The sequence below is a fragment of the Ciconia boyciana genome, chromosome 8, assembly GCF_034638445.1.
Source record: "Ciconia boyciana chromosome 8, ASM3463844v1, whole genome shotgun sequence".
NCBI lineage: Eukaryota > Metazoa > Chordata > Aves > Ciconiiformes > Ciconiidae > Ciconia > Ciconia boyciana.
In genome coordinates, this window is record NC_132941.1 from 31,583,155 (window position 1) to 31,604,472 (window position 21,318).

Genomic DNA, 21,318 nt, shown 5'->3' on the forward strand with positions numbered 1-21,318 from the left:
AACCTGTAAGAGTAGCATCCTGAATTTGCCAATGAGAGTTAATCTTTAAGACAGATATTTTAAATAGCAATAGGCTGACCTCAGCTTAATGAAATAGTGAATGAAGTGATCCTTATGTATAACTTTACAAAGCTGTTACAAAGCTTGTTACTTAATATGGATGATAGGCTTTGCACAGCCTAAATAACATATTCTATAGAAGGGCAAAGTATAAAATGAGTTGTAAATTCTGTAGTACCAGAAACTACAGGATTGTACATCAAGCACAATATGATTTCAGGTATTTTTCTTAATGTTTTTAACCAAAAAAAAAATCAGATACCTTTAACAAAAATACATGGGGAAAACAGTTACTCTAATTACTGCTCTCAAGAAAGATAAACACCTGTATGTATTTTGGACACTTGGTACAATATGCTAAAGGCCAAGAATGAATGCCATCCAGGTCTCCTTTTCTAGGAGAGGGAATGTGACCACAAACCAACACAAACTTTAGTTTGAAGTACCCCTGTATTGAAATAAAGCACTCCAAAAGCCTCTGAAACCCCACGTTAGTACAACACACTTCAGTAAAACCAGAAAAGCAGCAAACTAGAACAAAGCCCCTGTGCTCAGGTGGAAGGCAGAGCTGAACAAAAGACCACATTTAATGCAATGTGTGGTTCTTCCCGTTTTTCTTTCAAAACCCACAAACTGCAGAGCCTGAGTTGAGGCAAACTCCTCCATTGTTCTCTCTCCAGCTTCACCTTCCTGCTCCAACAGTTCTGCTTCCCAGAAAGGACCCTCTCCATTTCCCAAACCTTGAATTTTGGTCCAATTCTCAACTGCACACAGGCTCCTTGCTTTTTTCAGGCATCTGCCAGTCAAGTTGCAAGCTTCCTTTCAGCCTGTGCACTCCACCTCCCCAGACACACACAGATGCTTCAAAACCCAGAACACAAGAGCCAAGATAATGTGAAAAGGAACCTTCCCTTCTGGTGCTCACCCACTCAATTCTCTTGCTTAGAGCATACAAAATATAGCACTTGCATATTAAACAAATTCAGCGAGCCTACCATCTGTTGCACATGTACTTCGGGTGTGATGCTGAGGACTGAAGTCAGGAGCCTAAGGATAATTTTCCCATGATCACCTCATCCAACTACATCTGTCTGCTGAACAGGACAGCTCTGCTCCCCTACACAGCCTCACCCACCTGTAGCTGGGGGTTGTCCTACTCCCTACCTGCCAACCAATCTAAAGATCAGGTGGCTGCAGGGCAAGTCAAGTTGAATTACTCATGACCTGCCAGAAAACTTTCTGGTTTTTGAGAGGGTGTGGGCTTGATCAGTGAAATTATGTGACTCAAACTGTTGAGTCACTACACATTGGTGGAAAAACCAAGCACAGGGTTAGGACTACGTATTTCAGCAACAGTCCTAAGTCAGGCTAGATTTGATGTGAAGACATGTGCAGAGGTTCCCTCTGTACTGAAGAGAAATAAGCACTTCCAAAGACCCACTCAGAGCATTTCAGAAGGAAGCTGACAATGCCTAAGGATCTTTTTAGCTATTCAAAATAGTCTGACAGGAGGAAACCCCCTGTCAGGGCTGTGATTCATCCCATTTTGGTCAAATACACAACCCTGAGGAAATGCCTATTTCACTTCATTGACCAGAAGAGGAATACGAGATTATTAGCTCACATCCTCACATTCATATTTTGAATGCCTAAAGATAGGTAGGATGGATCTCCCACCTAAGATGTTTAACTGAATTCAAATGGGCTGACTAAGTCTCACTGTTCCAGTATAGAGACCTACCTAAGGGGGAAGATGGACAGAAACAGCAGAGCATTCCCGGCTTCCTCTTCACTAAGCTGAAAGCTTAGTTCTCAACTATCTCCTCCTACTTGCATACTGCTTCATGACCAAACAGTATCCCGTTTCTAATACTACAACAGGACTACTTCATAAAAATATACAGCATTAGCTGAATATTTAAATGTGTTATTAAGTTTAACAAAAATTAAAGCCAAACTGTCCTCAGTGTCAAAATTTTTTTTCTTGTGTCTTATGTTTGCTAGTTCTTATCATGCTTTGTTAGGACCATAGCAATATACTAAACAATACAGCCACCAGAACTTCCGTGAAATGAAAACAATGTTCACTACACAATATGGCATGGTATGGACAAAAATATGCAAGAAATATCTATGTGTAGTGGAGAGGTTAAATAAAGTAAATACAAATTAACCATTTATTATTTCAAAGCCTTGGTTTATCCATCTTTCGACTTCACAGAAAGTCAACCACTATTATTACTGCATGGAACACAGACACTGCTTAGAGATCTGTAAAGGATTTTTTAAATTATTATTATTTTAAGATTTTTATTAAAGGAACATTTTTAGTTAGGTACTGCTATCTATAAATACTGCTAAGCCACCATGAGCCAGTTGAGTAAAAACCTGCAACCAGGCCTAATTTAGAGATAACTATCAATATTGTCTCTTTATTCAAACACTCCCTGCTGCAACATTGCTGATTCCAATAAGGATGGGCATGGAACCAAATTACTGAGATTTTGATTTTGCAAACTCCATCAGCACAACCGCAGTCTTTGTTTAATTAGATGAGTGCCAAAGGATGATAGGTATGCATAATAGCTGCTGTGTTGAATGACCACAGAGGTGCTGCTAAAGTGCAATACATTGCAGGGTGAAGCCTAAGCCACAACTATAAAGCACCAGAAGTGACCGTATGAGGGATCTAGAGGCTGTATGACAGTCTGACAAGCTTCAATTGTTTAAAAGCAACAGTAAAGTCAGTGAGTTGATTTTTAATATTCTACTGTATTGCACAAGCATTTACAGGCAATGTATTACATTAGCTTTATACTTTCTGAAGTGCAGTAATAAATACAGTATTGTTAGAAGTACTGAACTAATGTACTGAGCACAGCACTAGCTCTGTTACATATCACTGATAATATAAGGTTTTGGAGTTTTGTTGGGTTCCGGGGGGTTTTGTTTGTTTGTTTTTAATAGCCTGACTAGTCTACATGGAACCTTCAATGTGTCAAGAGATATTCTCTGAAGAGGGAGCTGACTCATTAGACAAGATAGAACATTGAAATGTAGGCAATTAGGAACCTTCCCGACCACAAAATTGGGTTAATCATATGGGTTTTTCTAAGTGGAAACAGACAGAAGTAACCTTTCTTCTGGGCTATGAGTTCTTTTCTCATACTTGCCTAACCACTAAAGTTTCTATTTGCAAGCTCAAGTTCATTTCAATATTTGAAATAATGTAAATGAAGACTCAGCAGAAATTTCAGCAAAGTAAAATAAAAATCACTTCAAAACAGGAATTATTAAAAAAAAAAATATATGAGCTAAAACATACTCAGTTTCCATTGGAAATGTTAAATACTAATTTTCTGGAGCCTTAGACTGGAAGGAAAGCTGAACTGTTTGCATAGTAGGCCAAACGTGCCACTTAAAGCCTGAGGAATAATAAAAGAAGCCATGTGTACCAACAATGAAAGTAAGTGAGGACTGCCCAAGCAACTGATCTTTTGCCTGTGTCTGTTAACATCCAGAAGCTGCTAATACCACCAGCTAAATCCTGATCTGCAGTGCTATTCAGCAAAGTTTGAGAACTTTTGCTTTAAAACTGTGATTTAGCTGTGTTTAGGAACCCTAGCTGTCTCCACATAAAAGTATTCTCTAGAAGATACCATGTTAAACATTGTTTGAAAGATAGAAAGGTAGTATGTAATTAAAGCTTAACAGATACTGAAACACCTTCTTTGCAAAAGAGCCTGAATAATCAATCATATATGGCAACAAATTATATTTTTGTATTTGAAAGTTACACAGAATTCATTTGGGAGAGAAAAGTGGGACTGGTTATTTCGTCTGCTGAATAATAATGAACTGTTATATCTTGGGTATGCAAAACATTAATAAGCAATGAGTAACTAGTTAATTTTTTAACCAACACAGCAGCAGCTTACAGTAGCTCTTTGATGGCACTAAGACGTGGATGTCCTAAACCACAAGGCTACATATATAGCTATGTGCTTTTCTTTCCCACCCACGTTGCAGTTCAGCGTAGGACAGTCAAATAGGCGGGATCCTGTGAACAAAGATTTCTCCAGTCCTCTAACAACATGATAGCTCTCTTCCACCCTGCCAGAGAAGAAAGCTTCAAATAATTGCATTATAAATAAGCTACTTCCTTTTGAAACAACTTAAATGTGAAATCTAACAGCTGTTCTGTTTGCTGCTCCATTCCAAGGATCAATGAACTTTGGATATGTCAGTTATGGAGACATAATCCATCAAGATTAATAAAAAATATGCTGCTAAAGACCATAGCTTTTACACAGTGTCTTTAGAGCTAGGAACTATCAAATATATCTATTCAATAACTTTGGCCACATTTGCTATATTGAATTACAGTATTTATTTCAAAAAGCTTCTAATAATGTGTACAAAAACATTCTCTACTGCATTCAGTTATTAGGACAACAATTAATATGCATAGGAACTGATGATTTTTAAGGGCCTATATATATGAAAACGATTGTGATTTAATTAAAAGACAGACAAGTTGGGTAACAAACAAAATATAGGAAGTGAAAGCTAAAACAGCTTACAGAAGTTTAAATACACAATCTCTTCTTAAACTACCTTCTGCTATTGCAGTCTGACTGTAAACTATCAAAGTACTTCTGTAAGCTCAGCCTTAACAATTTTGTTGTTTAACATAATTAGTATTTGATTCATGGAGAGAAAGGCAGTCTTTGTATAAGTGAGATTTTGATCCTGGAAATTAATGTCGTTCCACGCAATAACAACTGCATACAATTTCATATGACTCTAAAAGAGAAAGTTGGGCAGTACCAACTTCCTCTAGTTAGTTTCCAGTATGGAACCAGAATTTCCAGTGAAGAATCCATCTCTCCTTTTCTTGTATGAAGGGGAGGTGTTGGAAGGAATGAAGCTACAGGAGGTTTCTGTATCTTACAGAAAGATGGATGAATGGATGGATAGAGCATTTATTCCATAACAGTGCATAGCAAAGACTTCCAATCTCAATAGATTACTAGTAAAAGGAGAAGTTTAAAGTGCTGAAAATAAAGACAAATGAAAAGTTAAAGATGGCAGAATAGAAAAGACTTTTCCCTGAGGATTATTATAAGTTATTAAACATTCATAAAGGATGTGCCATCCCTAGCCTGCAGCTCCCTCCCCCCCCTGCTTAATGTCACTCTGATTACAGGAAAAAAAAAAATCTCTGTAAAGCCAGACTTCAAAATTCAGAATTCCTCCTAGCTCTGCCCCCTTCAAAAACTATAACCAATGAATTTCATTTCTCTCTGATCAGAGAACTAGAAATTTGCTTCCAAGAGCCTGAGAATATAGGTGGCTGCCTATCAGCACTGAGACCTAAAGAAGAGATGCAATGTATTGAGGAAGTTTCACTGCTGTAATCAGTTTATTATGGAATCAAGTCAATGACAAACATACTTAACATTTTAATCAACCCCCTGGCTTACCATAATTGCAAGCAAGCAATTATCAGATGCCACAAATACAAAGACTAAGTTTAGGAATTAACAGTCTAATAGGGAACGCCAAAAACTATTTTTCACAATTATGAATTTGAGCATAAGTATTTATTATTTAGACTTAGTGTTTCTTACAAGAACTGAAAAGCACCACCAATATCCAGCTATAACACACTGAACTGCTGCTTATACAGTTCTTGAGCTGAATTGCTTATATTAAAGGAACACTGACAAGCTTGTGAAGTCAAGCAGCTGAAAGCACCAGATTCATGATTTTATAAGCAACCAGGAGACAGCTACCCTATGCATGATAACCATTGAACTGAGTGTCTCAAATTCTATGGAAATGCAGTAGGTGATGATTTGGTTAGTGATGTCAAGATAGAAGCGAGTTTGGCTGTCTGAGTTTATACCGACACATCCAGTCAGCCTTTGTCCAAAACTGGCCCATAGCCTAGAAAGACTATAAGATTAGGACACACAGATAATTTTATTCTCATCTTCTTGCCTCAAACTCAGTTGTTTTAACATTGGAAATTACATACAACTACTAGATATTTTTAACAAAATTATATTGCAAGTACTTTTACTGATGCCTTTGGCATCTATCATCATAGAAGGCCTGAATGCTGCTCCCTTCACAGTGCTGCAAGGCTTCCACCTGTGCAGAGGAAAACCCGACGCCTCTGAATGAGCAAAAAGCAGCTAACCCTACCAGAGAAAAATCCTTATCGTGGCTCCTCTGCTGCACCATCTGTAAAGTACACTCAAATCTAAACCTGAATGCTGCTTACAGAAAATTCATCAGCATATTCAAATTGTTCCTCTTATTAATTAAAAAGGCTCGTAACTGTCTTAGGAGACACTGTCATACCTGCAGCTGCCCTCCGTAACTAGAAGCTTAGCTTCACAGAAGAGATGCATAAAGGAAGAGAACTAAATCTCTCCAAATCCTCCAAAATGTAATAGCCTTTTATAATGACATAGTTTCTTATTTCTTGACAAAGATTTACAAAAATAGGTTTTAGTTTGAAAGTTGATGGACACTTGGTTTCCAATCAACCAATTCACACTGAATACCTAAGTACTTTGGGATCCTCATGCACAGTCTTGTTGTTAAGAGATTATTCAAACAAACACACTTTCAGGCTGTACTCCTACACCAGTCCTATTTACTGACTTTAAGTCAGTAAGGAATAAAAAAAGTTTGAAATAGAGAACATGTTAGAACACTCTGGCTCCAGAAAAAGGTGGCAATAAGTATTTTTGTAGTGATGGATCAGTTTTCATATACTACTTTTTTGGAATGGTTGCCATGAACTTCCTGTCATATTCACAAAATTGTACGTACAGATTTGAGAGACTGTGGGGAAGGAGAGATGGTGTGCGTATATACGCAAATATATGTATGTATATAGATACCTGACAGCTCTGAGTAATCCTTTCAGTGTCAAACATTCCTTGCAGGTTCCATCAGAGAAACACTCCCGGGGGGGGGGGGGGGGACGGGACACGGACCACAAACCCCAAAACAACCCACAAAACCCCCACAAAACAAAACAAAAAACTCCACCCACACTAATCCAGTTCATTTCATTGCATTTCTTTAGAAACATACATTTATTCATTACACAATTAGTTTATTGAGTGCTTAGGAAGGTGCAAGATTCATAAATGAGCAGCTTTCAAGTGCCAGATATTCACATATGCTTGCTAGTTGCCCTTTGTCACCTCAGTGTGCCTCAGTGATAAATCAGAAAAAAACCTCATCCAAAAGAAAAATGAGGTCTGTATTTTCACTCAGCTTTTAGCTTTTCTACTGAAGCTGATGACATGGACACTTGGAGAAGTTGCTTTTTTTAGGTGAATTTTTACCAACTATATGCTACAGCTACAAAATACAGTCTGCACTAGCTCCTCTGGTCTGTTCAACTAGAGCTGGGCTGCAGAGAAAGTTCTCAGACAACTGCGATCAAGACACCTTAGTTATCTGCCTCAGCCCTCAAACAATTCATAGCTGCTAAAAACCTTGTTATTTGACTCTAGAACTACTTAAGAACTGGAGATTTCAGGATTTTATATACATGAAAGATGATGTCTGATAAGGAAATCAGCTTAGTCATTACAAGATGCAAATGAGAAGTCAGTGACAGCTGCTTCTGTTGATATCCCATGTGAATGAATTTTTTTACTTTAGTTCATAAAAGTCAACTGAGAGCCCTGAGCAGGGGTGAGAAATCTTTTTATGGCAGCATACCAATATTGAAACATTTAACCATTAAATCATATCAATAGGGGAAATAATTAGCCACTTCACACAGACAAGACAAGCTACACATCAAAAGGCAGTTTATGAATTATTTCAAAGTGTTTTGTTTCAATGAATGAATGGGATGTACCAGAATAAAGACAGCAATTGCATTTTATTTCCATGCTTAGGAAAAGTTTAAAAGGACCATGAAATAAGGCTTCATTGGGGGCCTACTCAGTTTTCAAGAGAGGATTTATCTTTGCTTAATCCAGTAAAAACAGTCTATTAAATGTCACTGATAAATGGTCTTCTGGAAAAGCTGGAGGGTTCAACCAGTAGACATAATCTACTGTTTCACAAGTAGAGTATTTTTCAGCTATGCAAATTTGGTTCTAAATAGTCAAGGAACATTAACACAGAGATACAATCAAAGCAAGCAAGTAGTGAACGGGGCAGGGAGGGGGCACATATAATCACGTGTCAAAGCTCTGTGTAAAGAAAGATAACATTTAAGCAGATTAGGGCAATATTCTGACATATGTGACTGGAGCATGAGGTAGTTTGTATTCTTGCTTGACATACTGTTATACCAGGGACAATACAGTCTCCTTTTCCCACGTTACCAACTTCAAATACATTTGTTACTCAAGTCCTGTGTCATACTAGGGATCAAGTGTCCTAAATAGTGTACAACATACAGGAAAGTCACAAAATACATTGTAATACAGCCTGACAATGTCTTTTCACATGTAGACCAAGAGAGCTGGACAATTCACATTTAGAAATAATATCCAGGTTGTAGCATATTTCAGACTTGAACTCTGTAGAACCAATTCTAATTCTAAACCAACACACAAAATTAATGTGTCTCCCCTCTCCCTGCCAAATTTAGGACTTACCTACCTTCAAGAAGAGAGGAAACTCACCCCCCCCCCCAAACCAACCAACCAACCAAAACAACCTCCAAACAACAACAAGAAAATTCTGAGGCATGCAACATTCAAACATTTTTCTCAGTATTTATAAACAGCAGAAAAGAAGGGCAACACAACTTCCCCCTCAAACTTACTCATCTGTTTACCTTAATTGCAATACCTTTCATTTATATTTTTTGTTAATTTTGTGCACTGTAAAATCTTATATCTTGGCTACTCATAACATATTAATCACAATTCTACGTTGCCACACATCCAGCATCATCATGCCTACCATGTTGTTAAACTATAATGAAAACTCAGGCCTGTTTGTAGCAAATCATTCATCTTTATCCCTAAAATTATATTTGGCTGTCATCTCAAAAAATTTCTGTGCAACATTAAAGATAATGCAACAGCACAGTAACAGAGAAATTACTTTTCTTCTTAGTGCCTCATTACTGATATTGCTAGTATTGTATATCTGCATCTGATACAAAATGTATCTCAAGGGTAATTTTAGGAACACGAACGATAAATAATTTTGCCCTCATTTATCTAACAAGAAATACACATATTTCTGTATTCATAAGCCATTAAAAATATTACCAAATGCCATATTCTTTGATTGCCTCATAATAAGATAGAAGTCATCATTATAAGTGTCCAGAAACTTCCATTATCAACAGCAATAAGAATTTGATTCCCATCCCCCATCAGCCACCTTAAGTGTTGCAGCAACTAGTTTGCTTATTGCAAGTCAAGGCCTACTAAAGGTGAATGAAATCACTTAAGTTTCATTAAATGCACCAAACATCGCCTCTATTTAACACTTCCTAAAATACTAAGGGACAAAGCCTTGGAAACTACCTTCCACTAATTGTGTATCAGTAGAAACAATGCTGTAATGAGAAGATTTGAGATTTAATCTTGATTTTCATACCACACTTTCCTGGTTTCAGAATGAGAACTGATCCTCCCAATACACTGCTTATTATCTTAGCGTGTAAAGTTGAGGAGTTGAAAGAAATCAGAACCCTTACTCTGTTCTACTACTTTTACATCCTATTCCCCTAAATGCATAAAGACAGACAGACACAGTCTTCAGTCTGTGTTTGAACAGTACAGCTTTGAGAGTGTGGTTATACTGCACAGGCGCGTACTACAAGATTTTTCTTTTATGACTGTACTATGGAACGCTCTGGCAATAGAAAGATGACAATACTTACATCTCTATCCTCTATACTCCAGCCTATGGCTCCTGGTAGATCTCATGCAAAACAGCCCAATTTAAATTTTTAGAACTCATTTAACATCAGTAAGAACAATCTCCAATGAAAAGTTCATTAAGTAAAGTTTAAAAGACCAAGATTTGAAATGAATATCACAGCTTCTTTTAAACTACAGAGTTCAGGAAATCTGAACATGTCCAGAAGTCCTTCCAGGGGAGGTAGTCCTTTTTCACAAATCACAGCCCTTCACTTGTATCAGATGTCCAGAACCAATATTCCTTTCTTAAAGCATGCCAAAATATAATAAAATCATTTATTAAGATACTACAAAATTATCTTTCCTACTCATGTATTCTATTACAAATACACTATAATGCGGCACTACCTACTGAAGAGTCCTATGCTTGTTAGTTATTCCACAACATAGTAAAATTGTGACAAACACAAAAGGTGCACAGGTACATAAACATGAATAATTCTTCAGTACTACATAACCATCATTTAAACACCAGAGAGCAATCATTTGTTGTCTTATTAATAAAAACATTGTTTTATTCCACCAAAACTTAGTACTTCAAGAGAAATTAGAAGACTCCAACTTAATGTACCCTAGCACTATATTCCTTTCAGAATTTCTATTACACATTTAATAAATAATACATGAAATCAGCTGTATACAAGCAACAATATATTTCCATTACAGAAAAGAAAGAACAGAGAAAGGACAGACTGAATGGTTATGCCAAACTGTGTGACAAAGGATTTTAAAACTATTGGGATAATTTAACTACTTATTTCTCATACTGAAAAAATAGATTACGTATTCTTTTATGGGGAATGCACTTTCACTGTACAATTATAGGGAAAATGAGTGATTTGTAAATATTAGCTAAACTTGATATGTATTCAATCCTATGGATTCATGTTTCTTGCAGAGAAATGGCCTCAACAATTACACTAAGTTAAATCACTGTGACTAAACAGAAACCCAATACTGGGAACATGGTCTGTACTTGTCTTCAGACTCAAAGGAGAGTTGTGCTTTAAGAAGTTGCCTTCTACCTCTTCTAAGTAGAGATCATTTAATGAAGATGTTCCTGAACTAACGTCTTCACCAGGTGTTAGCAGCAGAACACAATCCTGTCAAGAGAAAAATCTTCAAGCAAGATTCCTAATTTTGCTATTAAAAGTAAGACATATTTCTAGTAGAAGGAAAGTTAACGTTAAAATCTGAAAATCAAATCAGGTGCCAAATGATTTGGAAGTTGAACTGGACAATGTTCTGAACTGAAACGCATTTACTTTTTTCTTTCTCCTGGCACTAACAGTAGACTCTGTCAATATTGCTCCTAAATTAAGCAGCTCAAGTTGGTTGACTAAAGTGATGTGGATTCAGTTTGGAACTCCCCACTCTATAATGAGTTACAATTCATGCTGTTAGCAGAAAGGAGACAGAAACTTTTCCAATATAATGTAAGCAAAAAAGTATTTATACTATATACTAGACTTTATGTAGTGTTTTGAGGTCTATCTGGAATTTTCTGTATTAGAAACTGCAACAGCGCAGCCCATCCTTTATGCCTGCATTGGCTGTTACATACCGGAAGATGTGCTCTGCGCAAAGTTGAAACTTTGGCTTTGGTTCAGGGAATAAAGGAATAACTGCTCTATCTCCTCTCATTCAGCAAAGGTGGTTTTATTTATTTAGGGATTTTTTTTTTTTAATTTAGAAATATAGAGTAATTACTAATGTATATTAGTATTCTCATTTAGATGGTTGTATACCATTCCATTCAGGTAAGAGGCACAAGCTGCAGTATTCTCCAGTATATAGCAAGGACCACATGGAAGCATTATAGGCACTGTACTCTGGAGTGCTAAAAAGGTGCTAAAAAAGCTTATGTTCCAGCAGAACATAAAATACTCCCCAAAGCAAAGATATTTATATTAACATAACATGCATTTTTGCCAAGTCAAAATCACAATAAATATTGGGGGGGGGGGGGAATGTACTACAGCTACACATTTCTTGTGCTCTGTCTGGTCTTTTGACCTCTGCTGAGGTGTGAGGAGCCAGTTGAAGCTCCAACCTATTCCAACCCATTAAGACAGAGCTGTACAAACAGCCAGATAAGCATACCTTAATGAGTGAGCTACTTAGAAAACTATAAAGGAAATTTAAACCAGAAAAGGACATGATGTTGTTTCAGGTGCCAATTTAGGACCCAGCCTCATTCCATTTTAGTGGAATGTCATATACCAAGACCTATCACTTGGAGATTTTTCCCATTTTTCCCAACACCAGAAATATACTTCTGCTTGTGAAAGACACAGAAGACTGCAGAATGTTAGAAGTTCCTATGAAGAACCTGCCACAAATGAAAAACTTGATTTCAATCCCACAAAGGGACAATATTTCAGAGTCCTCATGTGGGGCAACTTCAGAAAGCAATCACCAAAGCTTTGAATTGACAACAAAGGTGGAGCAAGGCTAAGGGAAGACAGAACAAAGTCCAAAAGCAACAGGCTCATGAAAATCTATTAGTAGCCCATGCTACATCTCTGTTTTGAAGCTCTGTTTTGTTCACATCACTGCTATTGTTTTATGTTACGTTCTACACTAGAAACATAGAAATAAACCTTTTAACTGACCGTTCATTTCACAGCTGGCAGCTTGTGCTCAGTCAATAAATGGCCTTATAATTCTAAATTCACACAGTAAAACTCTTAGTTCAACATAATCTGCTAAAAATTAAGCTGCAACTAAAATTAGGCTAGTAAATCCACAGGTAGCTCTCAAAGCAGGACATACCTTGACTTTCTAATTTGGAATGAGAGCTACTGGGTGCTGTCAGTGGTAACTGCTGAGTGCTCATTATTTCTCAAAATACCTATCTGGGGTATCTAAAGAAGCTCCTAGAGATAGGCCTTTCAGATGCATTTCAAATTCTATGACTTTTCTCACTTTGACCTTAGCTGCTTTACAATACAACCACAGTAGAGCTTCCATAGGTACTTTCTTCACAGACTCCAAGTACCAGGAATCTGTCATCTCCCCCTGCCCCGCCCTAAGATGTTTGCCCTGTAAAAGTTTCATTTCTTCCTTCCTAAAACCTAAACCACGAGTATAAACAGATTCAATTTGTGATGAGAATCCAAGCTCTGGAAATCGCTTAAATTTCCAAGTTCAAGTTACAATGGCTTAAATTCTGCTCCTTTATTCCTTCAGGTAACATATCAGAAGTCATTAGCTGATGATCACAAAAAGGCCCAAAACTAAACCTTTTCCCAGGCCAAGCTCCCAGTACAAAAAAAAGACAATATAAGATCAGATTCAAAACATCTATGATGAGTAGATTTTAACAATACAGGGTATTTTGTCATTTAATTTAGCACCATTATTCTGTCTGTATAGATAAAAAGGCATAGTATATTTGGAACTGCCTAAAAAGTTATATTGCTATATAAAGAGGTATTTTATTATTATTGATTCACCCAGCTCTCAGGAGCACTATATTACTGAAGTACTGGTGCTTTTCAGACATTCACTCAGTAAAGACAACTAAGATTTATGGAAACGTTTTCCTGTTTCCTTTATGCTTGGGGAGGGGGGGAGGGAAGAGAAAGCAGGATGTTGGGTAGGCACAGTGATGATAAGAGCAACACCATAGACAAGGGGCAAGCCAACGTACTTGCTCCATTTTCATCTGTTTGCTTGCCTTTGTTACCAGATCAGCAAGGGCCCATCATAAGTTAGAGGTATTATTCTTAATTTAAGCTTTACAGTTAAGCACCACACAACAACAAACCACCTTTCCACAGACTTAATAAAAAATACATTGGATAATTTTGCTAAATCAACTTTCTTTTTTTATGTATCTTACAAATGTCTTCTTCCCCATTTCTTAGGCAGAGAGATGCACAGGAACTTAGAGAAGCCAAGTTGCAAACATATTCCATACTTCAATGGCTGTTACTCAACATATCTAAGCCATATCCTTTTTATTTCCAGATTGTCTATTTATAACTGCCTCTGAAAGGTGTTCAATACACTTCAAATTTCAACTTTTTAAAGGCACAAAGAAAGACTTTGGGGGGGGGGGGTATTTTGATTAGGAAAAATATTAATGTTGTACCTCACAAACAATATTTCAGTGCCCAATGTTCCCACTATGCTCTTGGAGCAGTGTTCCTTGGAAAAACCTTGTCTCCCATGATGAAAAACATTGTACATGCTTGCTATATAACACTCCAACCAGCCATTGACTTGAATATTTGCTCAGTCATTATAACCACCCTTTTCCCATCTTCCTTACCCCAACTACTGATAGCTATACATCAACCCTGCAATAGGACCATCTATTTGGAACCTTTACCCTGAGTTCACACTATCCATCCCTCCAATTGTGTCTGTGTGTGTGTATCACTACAATACGTGGTTAAACCAGAGCACTAGAACCATCACAGCTAAAGCTCTGGGGGAATAGGAAACTTTTGGAGTGGGATTTTTGTTAAGAGAGAAGGCTAACTGACCTGTTTCCTCATACAAAAAGAAGAGGAAAACAGCCTTACGATTTTATGTATATCTATCAAAGCAGCTATAACCACCTTCATGAAACACATTCTGTCAAACTGGCTTCCTTTGAATTAATCACTATTCTGAAAACACTGCGCTGGGATCCGCCAGAGTGAAACTGTAGAGTGCTACTGAAGTGAGTTTTATGCCTGAGTATTGACGTACTTTATGGAACCATCTGGTTGTCTTTGCAGTGTGTGGAAAGAAGCAGGTTAAGCTATTGGACAGAACCATCAATGCAGTATGCTGGAATGCTTTGCAGCTAAAAGCATTTGGTAACGTAACTACTTGATATTCAAGAGATTGAGCTTGCATACAGGAGGAACAAAGAACAACAAATATGAACCAAGCTGTTAAGCTTTGAATTTGTTTCCCCTTAAGGTAGAACTGCACCAAATCTCTCTAGTGGCAAGTATAAATGTTTATCCTGAATGATATTACTTAATATTTCAATCACCTATTTTTTAAACCATTTTGACAATTAAACTACACCAGATTCCTGCAATGCCAGTTCATTTTTGGCAACAATTAGATCACATGGCCAGCACTACCAAAGGTGTGCACTCAGAAACCAGAGGTACAAGATCCTAGGATGCCCAGTGCCACTAGATTTTTCCAAAGATTATTTGGGAAAGATGCATATTGGTTTATGCTGGAAATTAAGAATAAGTATACTGCAACCTTTTAAGAGAAATAAGTTTGAAGATTAGCATCTCTATACACACCAAGAAAGCACGTTTTCTTCAGCATGCAACAACTAGCATACGTTATGGTGCTTCAACAGATTTCCTTACAGTACAGACAGGTAGGTATACCACAGTACAGGCAAATAATTCAATTAAAAAACAAAACAAAACAATTAAGCTGTTTTAATTTCAGTTCAATAGCCTGCCTTCTCTAAGACAGACTTGTGTATCACTTCTACATTGGAACTAGCCATTGGAACTAGACTCAGATATTTTCATTATCTATGTGGTTTTCAATGTACCTCCATGTTTTCGTACAAGATTCTTTATTACAACATCCCATGGGGTGGTTCTGTTTCACTACATATTTAATGTTTTCTAATACTTGCATTTTTTTTTTTCCTACAACTTTTTGAAAGCACGTTCATGGTTCTTGTTTGGAATGTACCAGCATATAGTAGACGCAGCCAATTCTCTTCTCCCTTTCTCCACTCCCCTAGACTATATCTATTTATCCATATACCTTTCCTAGGGAAAGCAATAAGTATATCTGACTATTGCGTGAATTCATCTGGAATTTTTATGGAAATTGCACTTGCTGCATTTTTGACTAATCAATAAAAATCACTTAACATCTCTTCTCCTCAGCCCTCAACTTCTGTGACAGAAGGCAGTGGTCATGTTCCACTTACTCGCTAAGGACATTGCTTGAAAGATACGGACTGACATGTCCACACTCTCACTGAATTACGGCTTCTTTACTATTGCTGCTTTCTGCAACTGTTTGCCATATTTGCCTGGTCCCACCCCCCACCCCCCCGCTTTTTGGGGGGCAGGCACATCCAGCTGCCAATGAACTTGTAAAACAGTGTTTTGCCACACTTTAGGAGTTTGTTTCACCCAAGAGCAACAGTTAAATACAGCACATTTGTGCACACTTCATGTGCACAGCAAGTCTGTAGAAAAAGCAACATAGCAACAGCTCATGCATGCCATTTCCCTGTAGCATATTTTGTCATTTCTTTGCATATCTCATCAAGAGAAGTTATTGAGCCCTGGTGCAGGGGTAGAAGTTCCTTTGCCCACCACACCTGAGTGTAGCTAAAACGGCCAGAGATTTTACACCATTTGAGCAGATATTCTGACAGTTATTCTTGTAACACACATTACTGTAGTAGTGCAACCCAGGCTGGAAACATTTTTTATTGGCACCACTGCGTTTGTCTGCTTTTCTACCAGGAGCTCTGTGCTGGACTTTGGAAAAAACCTAATTTAAAACAAAGGAAGTGGAATGAACTTTTTGATATTGATGCAACAGTAATATTTGGAAAAAAAAAAACAAACCAAAAAACCACCACACAACCACCGGACTCTCAAGTTGGCCTTCAACCTCATGTTTGAGAAGGTACAGAATCAAGGATGAGAAACAGGCAAAAATAAGATGCATTAACAGCTCTGTTTCAAAACGTTATTGGTACATGTTCCAAGTAAGATCCATTAAATTGTTGCATATGATGATTAGATTTTCTTGACTGTTCGAAACTAAACTGAAAGCAATCTTTTAAATTTCTTTAACCCCATTGGTTTTGTATTTATTTTAGTTTATTTTTGTTAATTTTTAACCCCATTTTGGCTACAATATTGGCTGTTAATGCAAATTCTGGGGTTTGGTCACCCACAACATGACAATTATTTGAAGCTGGCTCTCAGGATCATGCATAAGAAAGGGAAAGAAAAAATCTTGATTGGCATGTCTGAAAACTGTTTTCTGAATGCACCAGTATTTTCAGTTATGCATAGGTACCAATTACGCATATTTTCTATATGCAGCAATGACAGTTCTCATCTGTAAGAAACCAAGCAACAGTCTTGAGAGAATACATCTCCCCCCCCTCCTTGTTTGTATTTTTGTTTCACCTAAAAGAAGCTTTTGGTACAGCTAGATGTGTTTGAGAAATCATCAAACTTTTACTTCCAAATTAAAAAAAAGGAACATTAAAAAAGTGGTTTTTCCACTGAGATGTTGTGATCTTACAGTTAAGATTATGCATTGCTTTGAAATGAACTGTCACTAACAGCATAAAGCTTTGGTCACATCAATTATTAAATTTAATGACAGCATTGTTATTAAAATAAATCACAACATTAATGAGAACAAAACACAGTTTCAACAGGTTTTTTTTTTCAGAACTAAAGTAGGGTCACATTTTTAATATGCTACATATTCAATTTTTAATTATACTAATATGATTTCTAATAGACTTATGGTACATTTTCATTGGTTTATTCAAGAAAATATTTAAAATCTTGAATAAATATTAATTTTTATCTCCCATTACTCTACAAACCATCATTTTCACCTGTTAGGAGTTAATCAACAATCTCAATGAGTCACTATCTCAAGAGAATATAGATCAACTTAGTTTGTTACCAGAAAACAAAACATAATTTTCACAGAAATACTGATGATCTCCAGATCTTTACATATACCTATGCTTTATCTGGCACAACAAAGGACTCACTAACCAGTGTTGGACTGACATGTTAATCTTCTCTTAGTTTATTTCCAAAGTTCCTTTTTACTCTTTCCTCTGCTACAACAATACAGATTTTAACGATTTATTTTCATATCATCTTGCACCCTATTAGCATTGCGTTGCTAACTTAAACCAAACATTTTAAGAATATGTATGGCTAGAGATAGCTTTGTGTAGATTCTGCTTAATACCACAGCTAGGGAATTGTGTTCAATCAATTCCTTCCATCACTGAAAAGAAAAACACCTGCATACATTTTTCCATCCAGTTCTACTTTCCAAATCATGCTAATGTTACCGCACAGTAATACGCCCTTCTCTATTAGCTTCAGTGTAAGGTTAGCATTGATAGTTAAAGTTTAGCAGCTTCTCTGAGAATGGCTGACCCTACACAAATCACATTTTTAGTTTCTCTCTTTAGTTGTTTTCAGCACCAGAATGCACACAGCAAACAAAGCAAAATAAGCATCTTGTGCTTTCACTCAATTCTCCAGAAGTTGTATGATTCATGTGAGGGAGCTGGTTTTGGTAGACTGAAGTTGTGGCTAGACTTTTTTTTTTTTCCCCTCCAGTAATGGTTGGCCTTTGTTTCAGCAAAAATAGTTCTTGTCACAGTGATTTTACGTTGCCCTTGAAGAATTTTGAGAGCTATGTGCAGGAAGAATGTAATATAAGTACCTTCCAGGAAGTTATCTGTCTATTCTGTAAAAAAAAAAAAGTTGTATCTGGTCAGAATAAATGTGTTCACATAGCACAGCACTTTGTCTCTGGTAGAGTCTTGGGAAAGAGTGCAAGAACAGATGAAACTCTGCAATTGCCATTTGCAATTCAGGGACATCCTAAGCCAGAAGCGGTGTGTTTGTATTTAAAAGCCCTTGGTGAATTTTCTTGACATGAGTTTGCCCAACTATTTTTTGCAACCATGTGGGACCTTATCATCACAGCATTCTGTGGCAAGGAACTCCACAGATCAGCAATGAATTTTAAGAAAAACTATCTTAGCAGAAGTTCCTCCAATGCATTTATCCAGAATGGATATGATGGTGTTAACAGACAGCTACTACACCACCACCTCCTGAGAGCTGTCCAGGCAGACTCATTAGTTATAACATCTCAGAATTACCCACAAAAGTCCTAGCACATGACTAATGAAATACAATTTCTAACCCTAGTCAGCTCATGCAGAATTAACCTTACTTAGTTCAATAAATTTACAGTACAACAGAAATTAGAGGCTGTTGACTGCAAAAACAACTGTTAAACCTCTGGAATTTGGACTCCAGTTCATTTACAAGCAAGCAATTACTGCATACTTAAATGCCATAAGATTAAAAATTTTATCTTTTTCATCAAGGTAAACAGCAGCATATAAACTATTAAAAAACAATTTTTTGTTTTGTAAAAAACGATTTTTTTTTAAATCTCATTTGGATGAAAAACATAAGCCATAGCAGGGAAGGGAAAAGGAGCAAGATCATTGTACTTCAGAAGACTGAACTGAATAGCATACGATGAAAACCATTAGACATAGTTAGATCAATTTAATGCTGATTTTGTCTGCTCAAAATAGAGTTTACCAGGAAAAGACAGAGACACTACTTAAATATTGGAACTATTGCATTTACGCTTAACATGCAAAATGTTTGATGGGATACTAATTTCTACGAGTTTTGTAAGTCAGAGGAAGTTTGTTGGGTTTTTTTTTCCCCACACACCAGTAGTGTCCTAGGTGATAAGTTACCCTCTGTATAAGCAGCATAACACTGGTAATTCCAGCTTCAGCTATTTGCAGATACAGCACTATGGATTCAGTTAGCTGATGTTGTCTATACAGCACAACAGGATTATGTTGTGAACTTATGACCTAGACTCAGCTATAGGTACGTACCATGACCCTGAATATACTTCTCATCTTGATAAGTTTTGCGCTGCAAGCTAAGGACATTCAGTAGCTTAAAGCAGAAAGTTTCATCTCAAAACACTTGCAACAGGAATACGCCTAAGTCTGTGAAGAAAACTGAAGTGATACAAATAGAAAACTTTGTGTTTAGAAAAACTTTAAATTTTACCCTTAGATATTAGCTTTTATTTGACTTGTGAGCATGTGTATCTGAGAGGAGGATCTGATCCACAGTGCTACGAATACCGTGGCATAGTCCAAAATTAGATCCCAGTTCTACTGATTTTTAAAGCAATGTGCAAATTCCTAAACATTGTTAAACTAAGTCGTTATGATACACCCATCAATGCAGACTTATCTTACAATTTAAGACTATACATCAAGCAATACAGCATTAATACAATTTACTCCGTGTGCATGGTTTTCTTCTAAAGCAGTAAGCATACTCCCACAGAACTTTTCCAGCCTCTACTGTTAAAATGTACAAGACTTGGAGGTATTTTTCTTATTCCCAAGGAAGATGAATAGAATTAAGTAAATTGTACATTTCCAATTCATCTGTACATAACAAGACAATAGAATCACCTTTACAATGAAATGAAATTTCAGGATTTTTAGTATAAATTTTCCATTTAAAAGCCAAGCAAAGATCTGTATTTTGATGATGACAATGTCATTGATTCTGTCATTGACTCTGTAAGGAAAAAAAAGCAGCTGAATTTCAAGATCCTAGGTGAGACAGAATCAAGTCACCAGATGTCAAATACATCTAGATTTTAGGAAAGTTCAGATCTATACCCAAGTTTCCTGATTAGTCATTTAGCCTTAAGAGAAATTCCATAGAAATTTGTAGTTCCCCCCCCCAAGATACAGCTCCAAAATTTTGACCTGCACCTTTATCACTCATTTTTAGACATATTTAGCAAAAGCTACCCATCTGTATAAAAAAGAAAGACAGAAGCACCTTAACATGCTTTTGTTTTCCTCTGTATCAGTATGTTTTAATGATGCTTAACAAACTGCCTTCCAACCTGTTCATAAATTGAGATTCTCTATTTGTTTTGATATGTGAAGGCTTTAGAGAGGAGTGTATCAAATGCCTTTTTAACCCACATTCAGTTGCTCCAAATAATTAATTACAGAATGTGTGTAGCGTATGTCACGTAAGAGATTAAAAGATAATTGGCAGTCAGTTAAATTTAAAAAGAACAGCCAGGGAAAGTAAAGAGAATGCCATTTTAAAGGTTAAATGTTAATCACAACTGAATGAATGAAGATGTTTCTCTACTGAGATACCCAGTGAACTCCTCTGATTTGGGACAGTGTCAGTGTGTTTCTTTCTTAGGCCATCCTCACTGATGAACATTTGGCTACCACAGCTAAAGTTAACTCCATAGATTTTCTTCAAATATACAGCAGACAGACACAATCAGAAATTGCAGAGTTATCCTTCATCTTAAACAGGTTTGAAGATGAGCAGATATGGAACTTCTACACATGCTCTCAGTATCCTCATGCACAACTTCCACAGCAACTGTTCTCTTATCCACCAACTAAGATGGGGTAGGAGGAAATACTACATGTGTAGGTGGAGTGATAAATTTAAGTTAGCTTCTTTTCTGACCTCTATGAAGCAACTCCCTTAGGATTCTAGTCTTGTTGTCT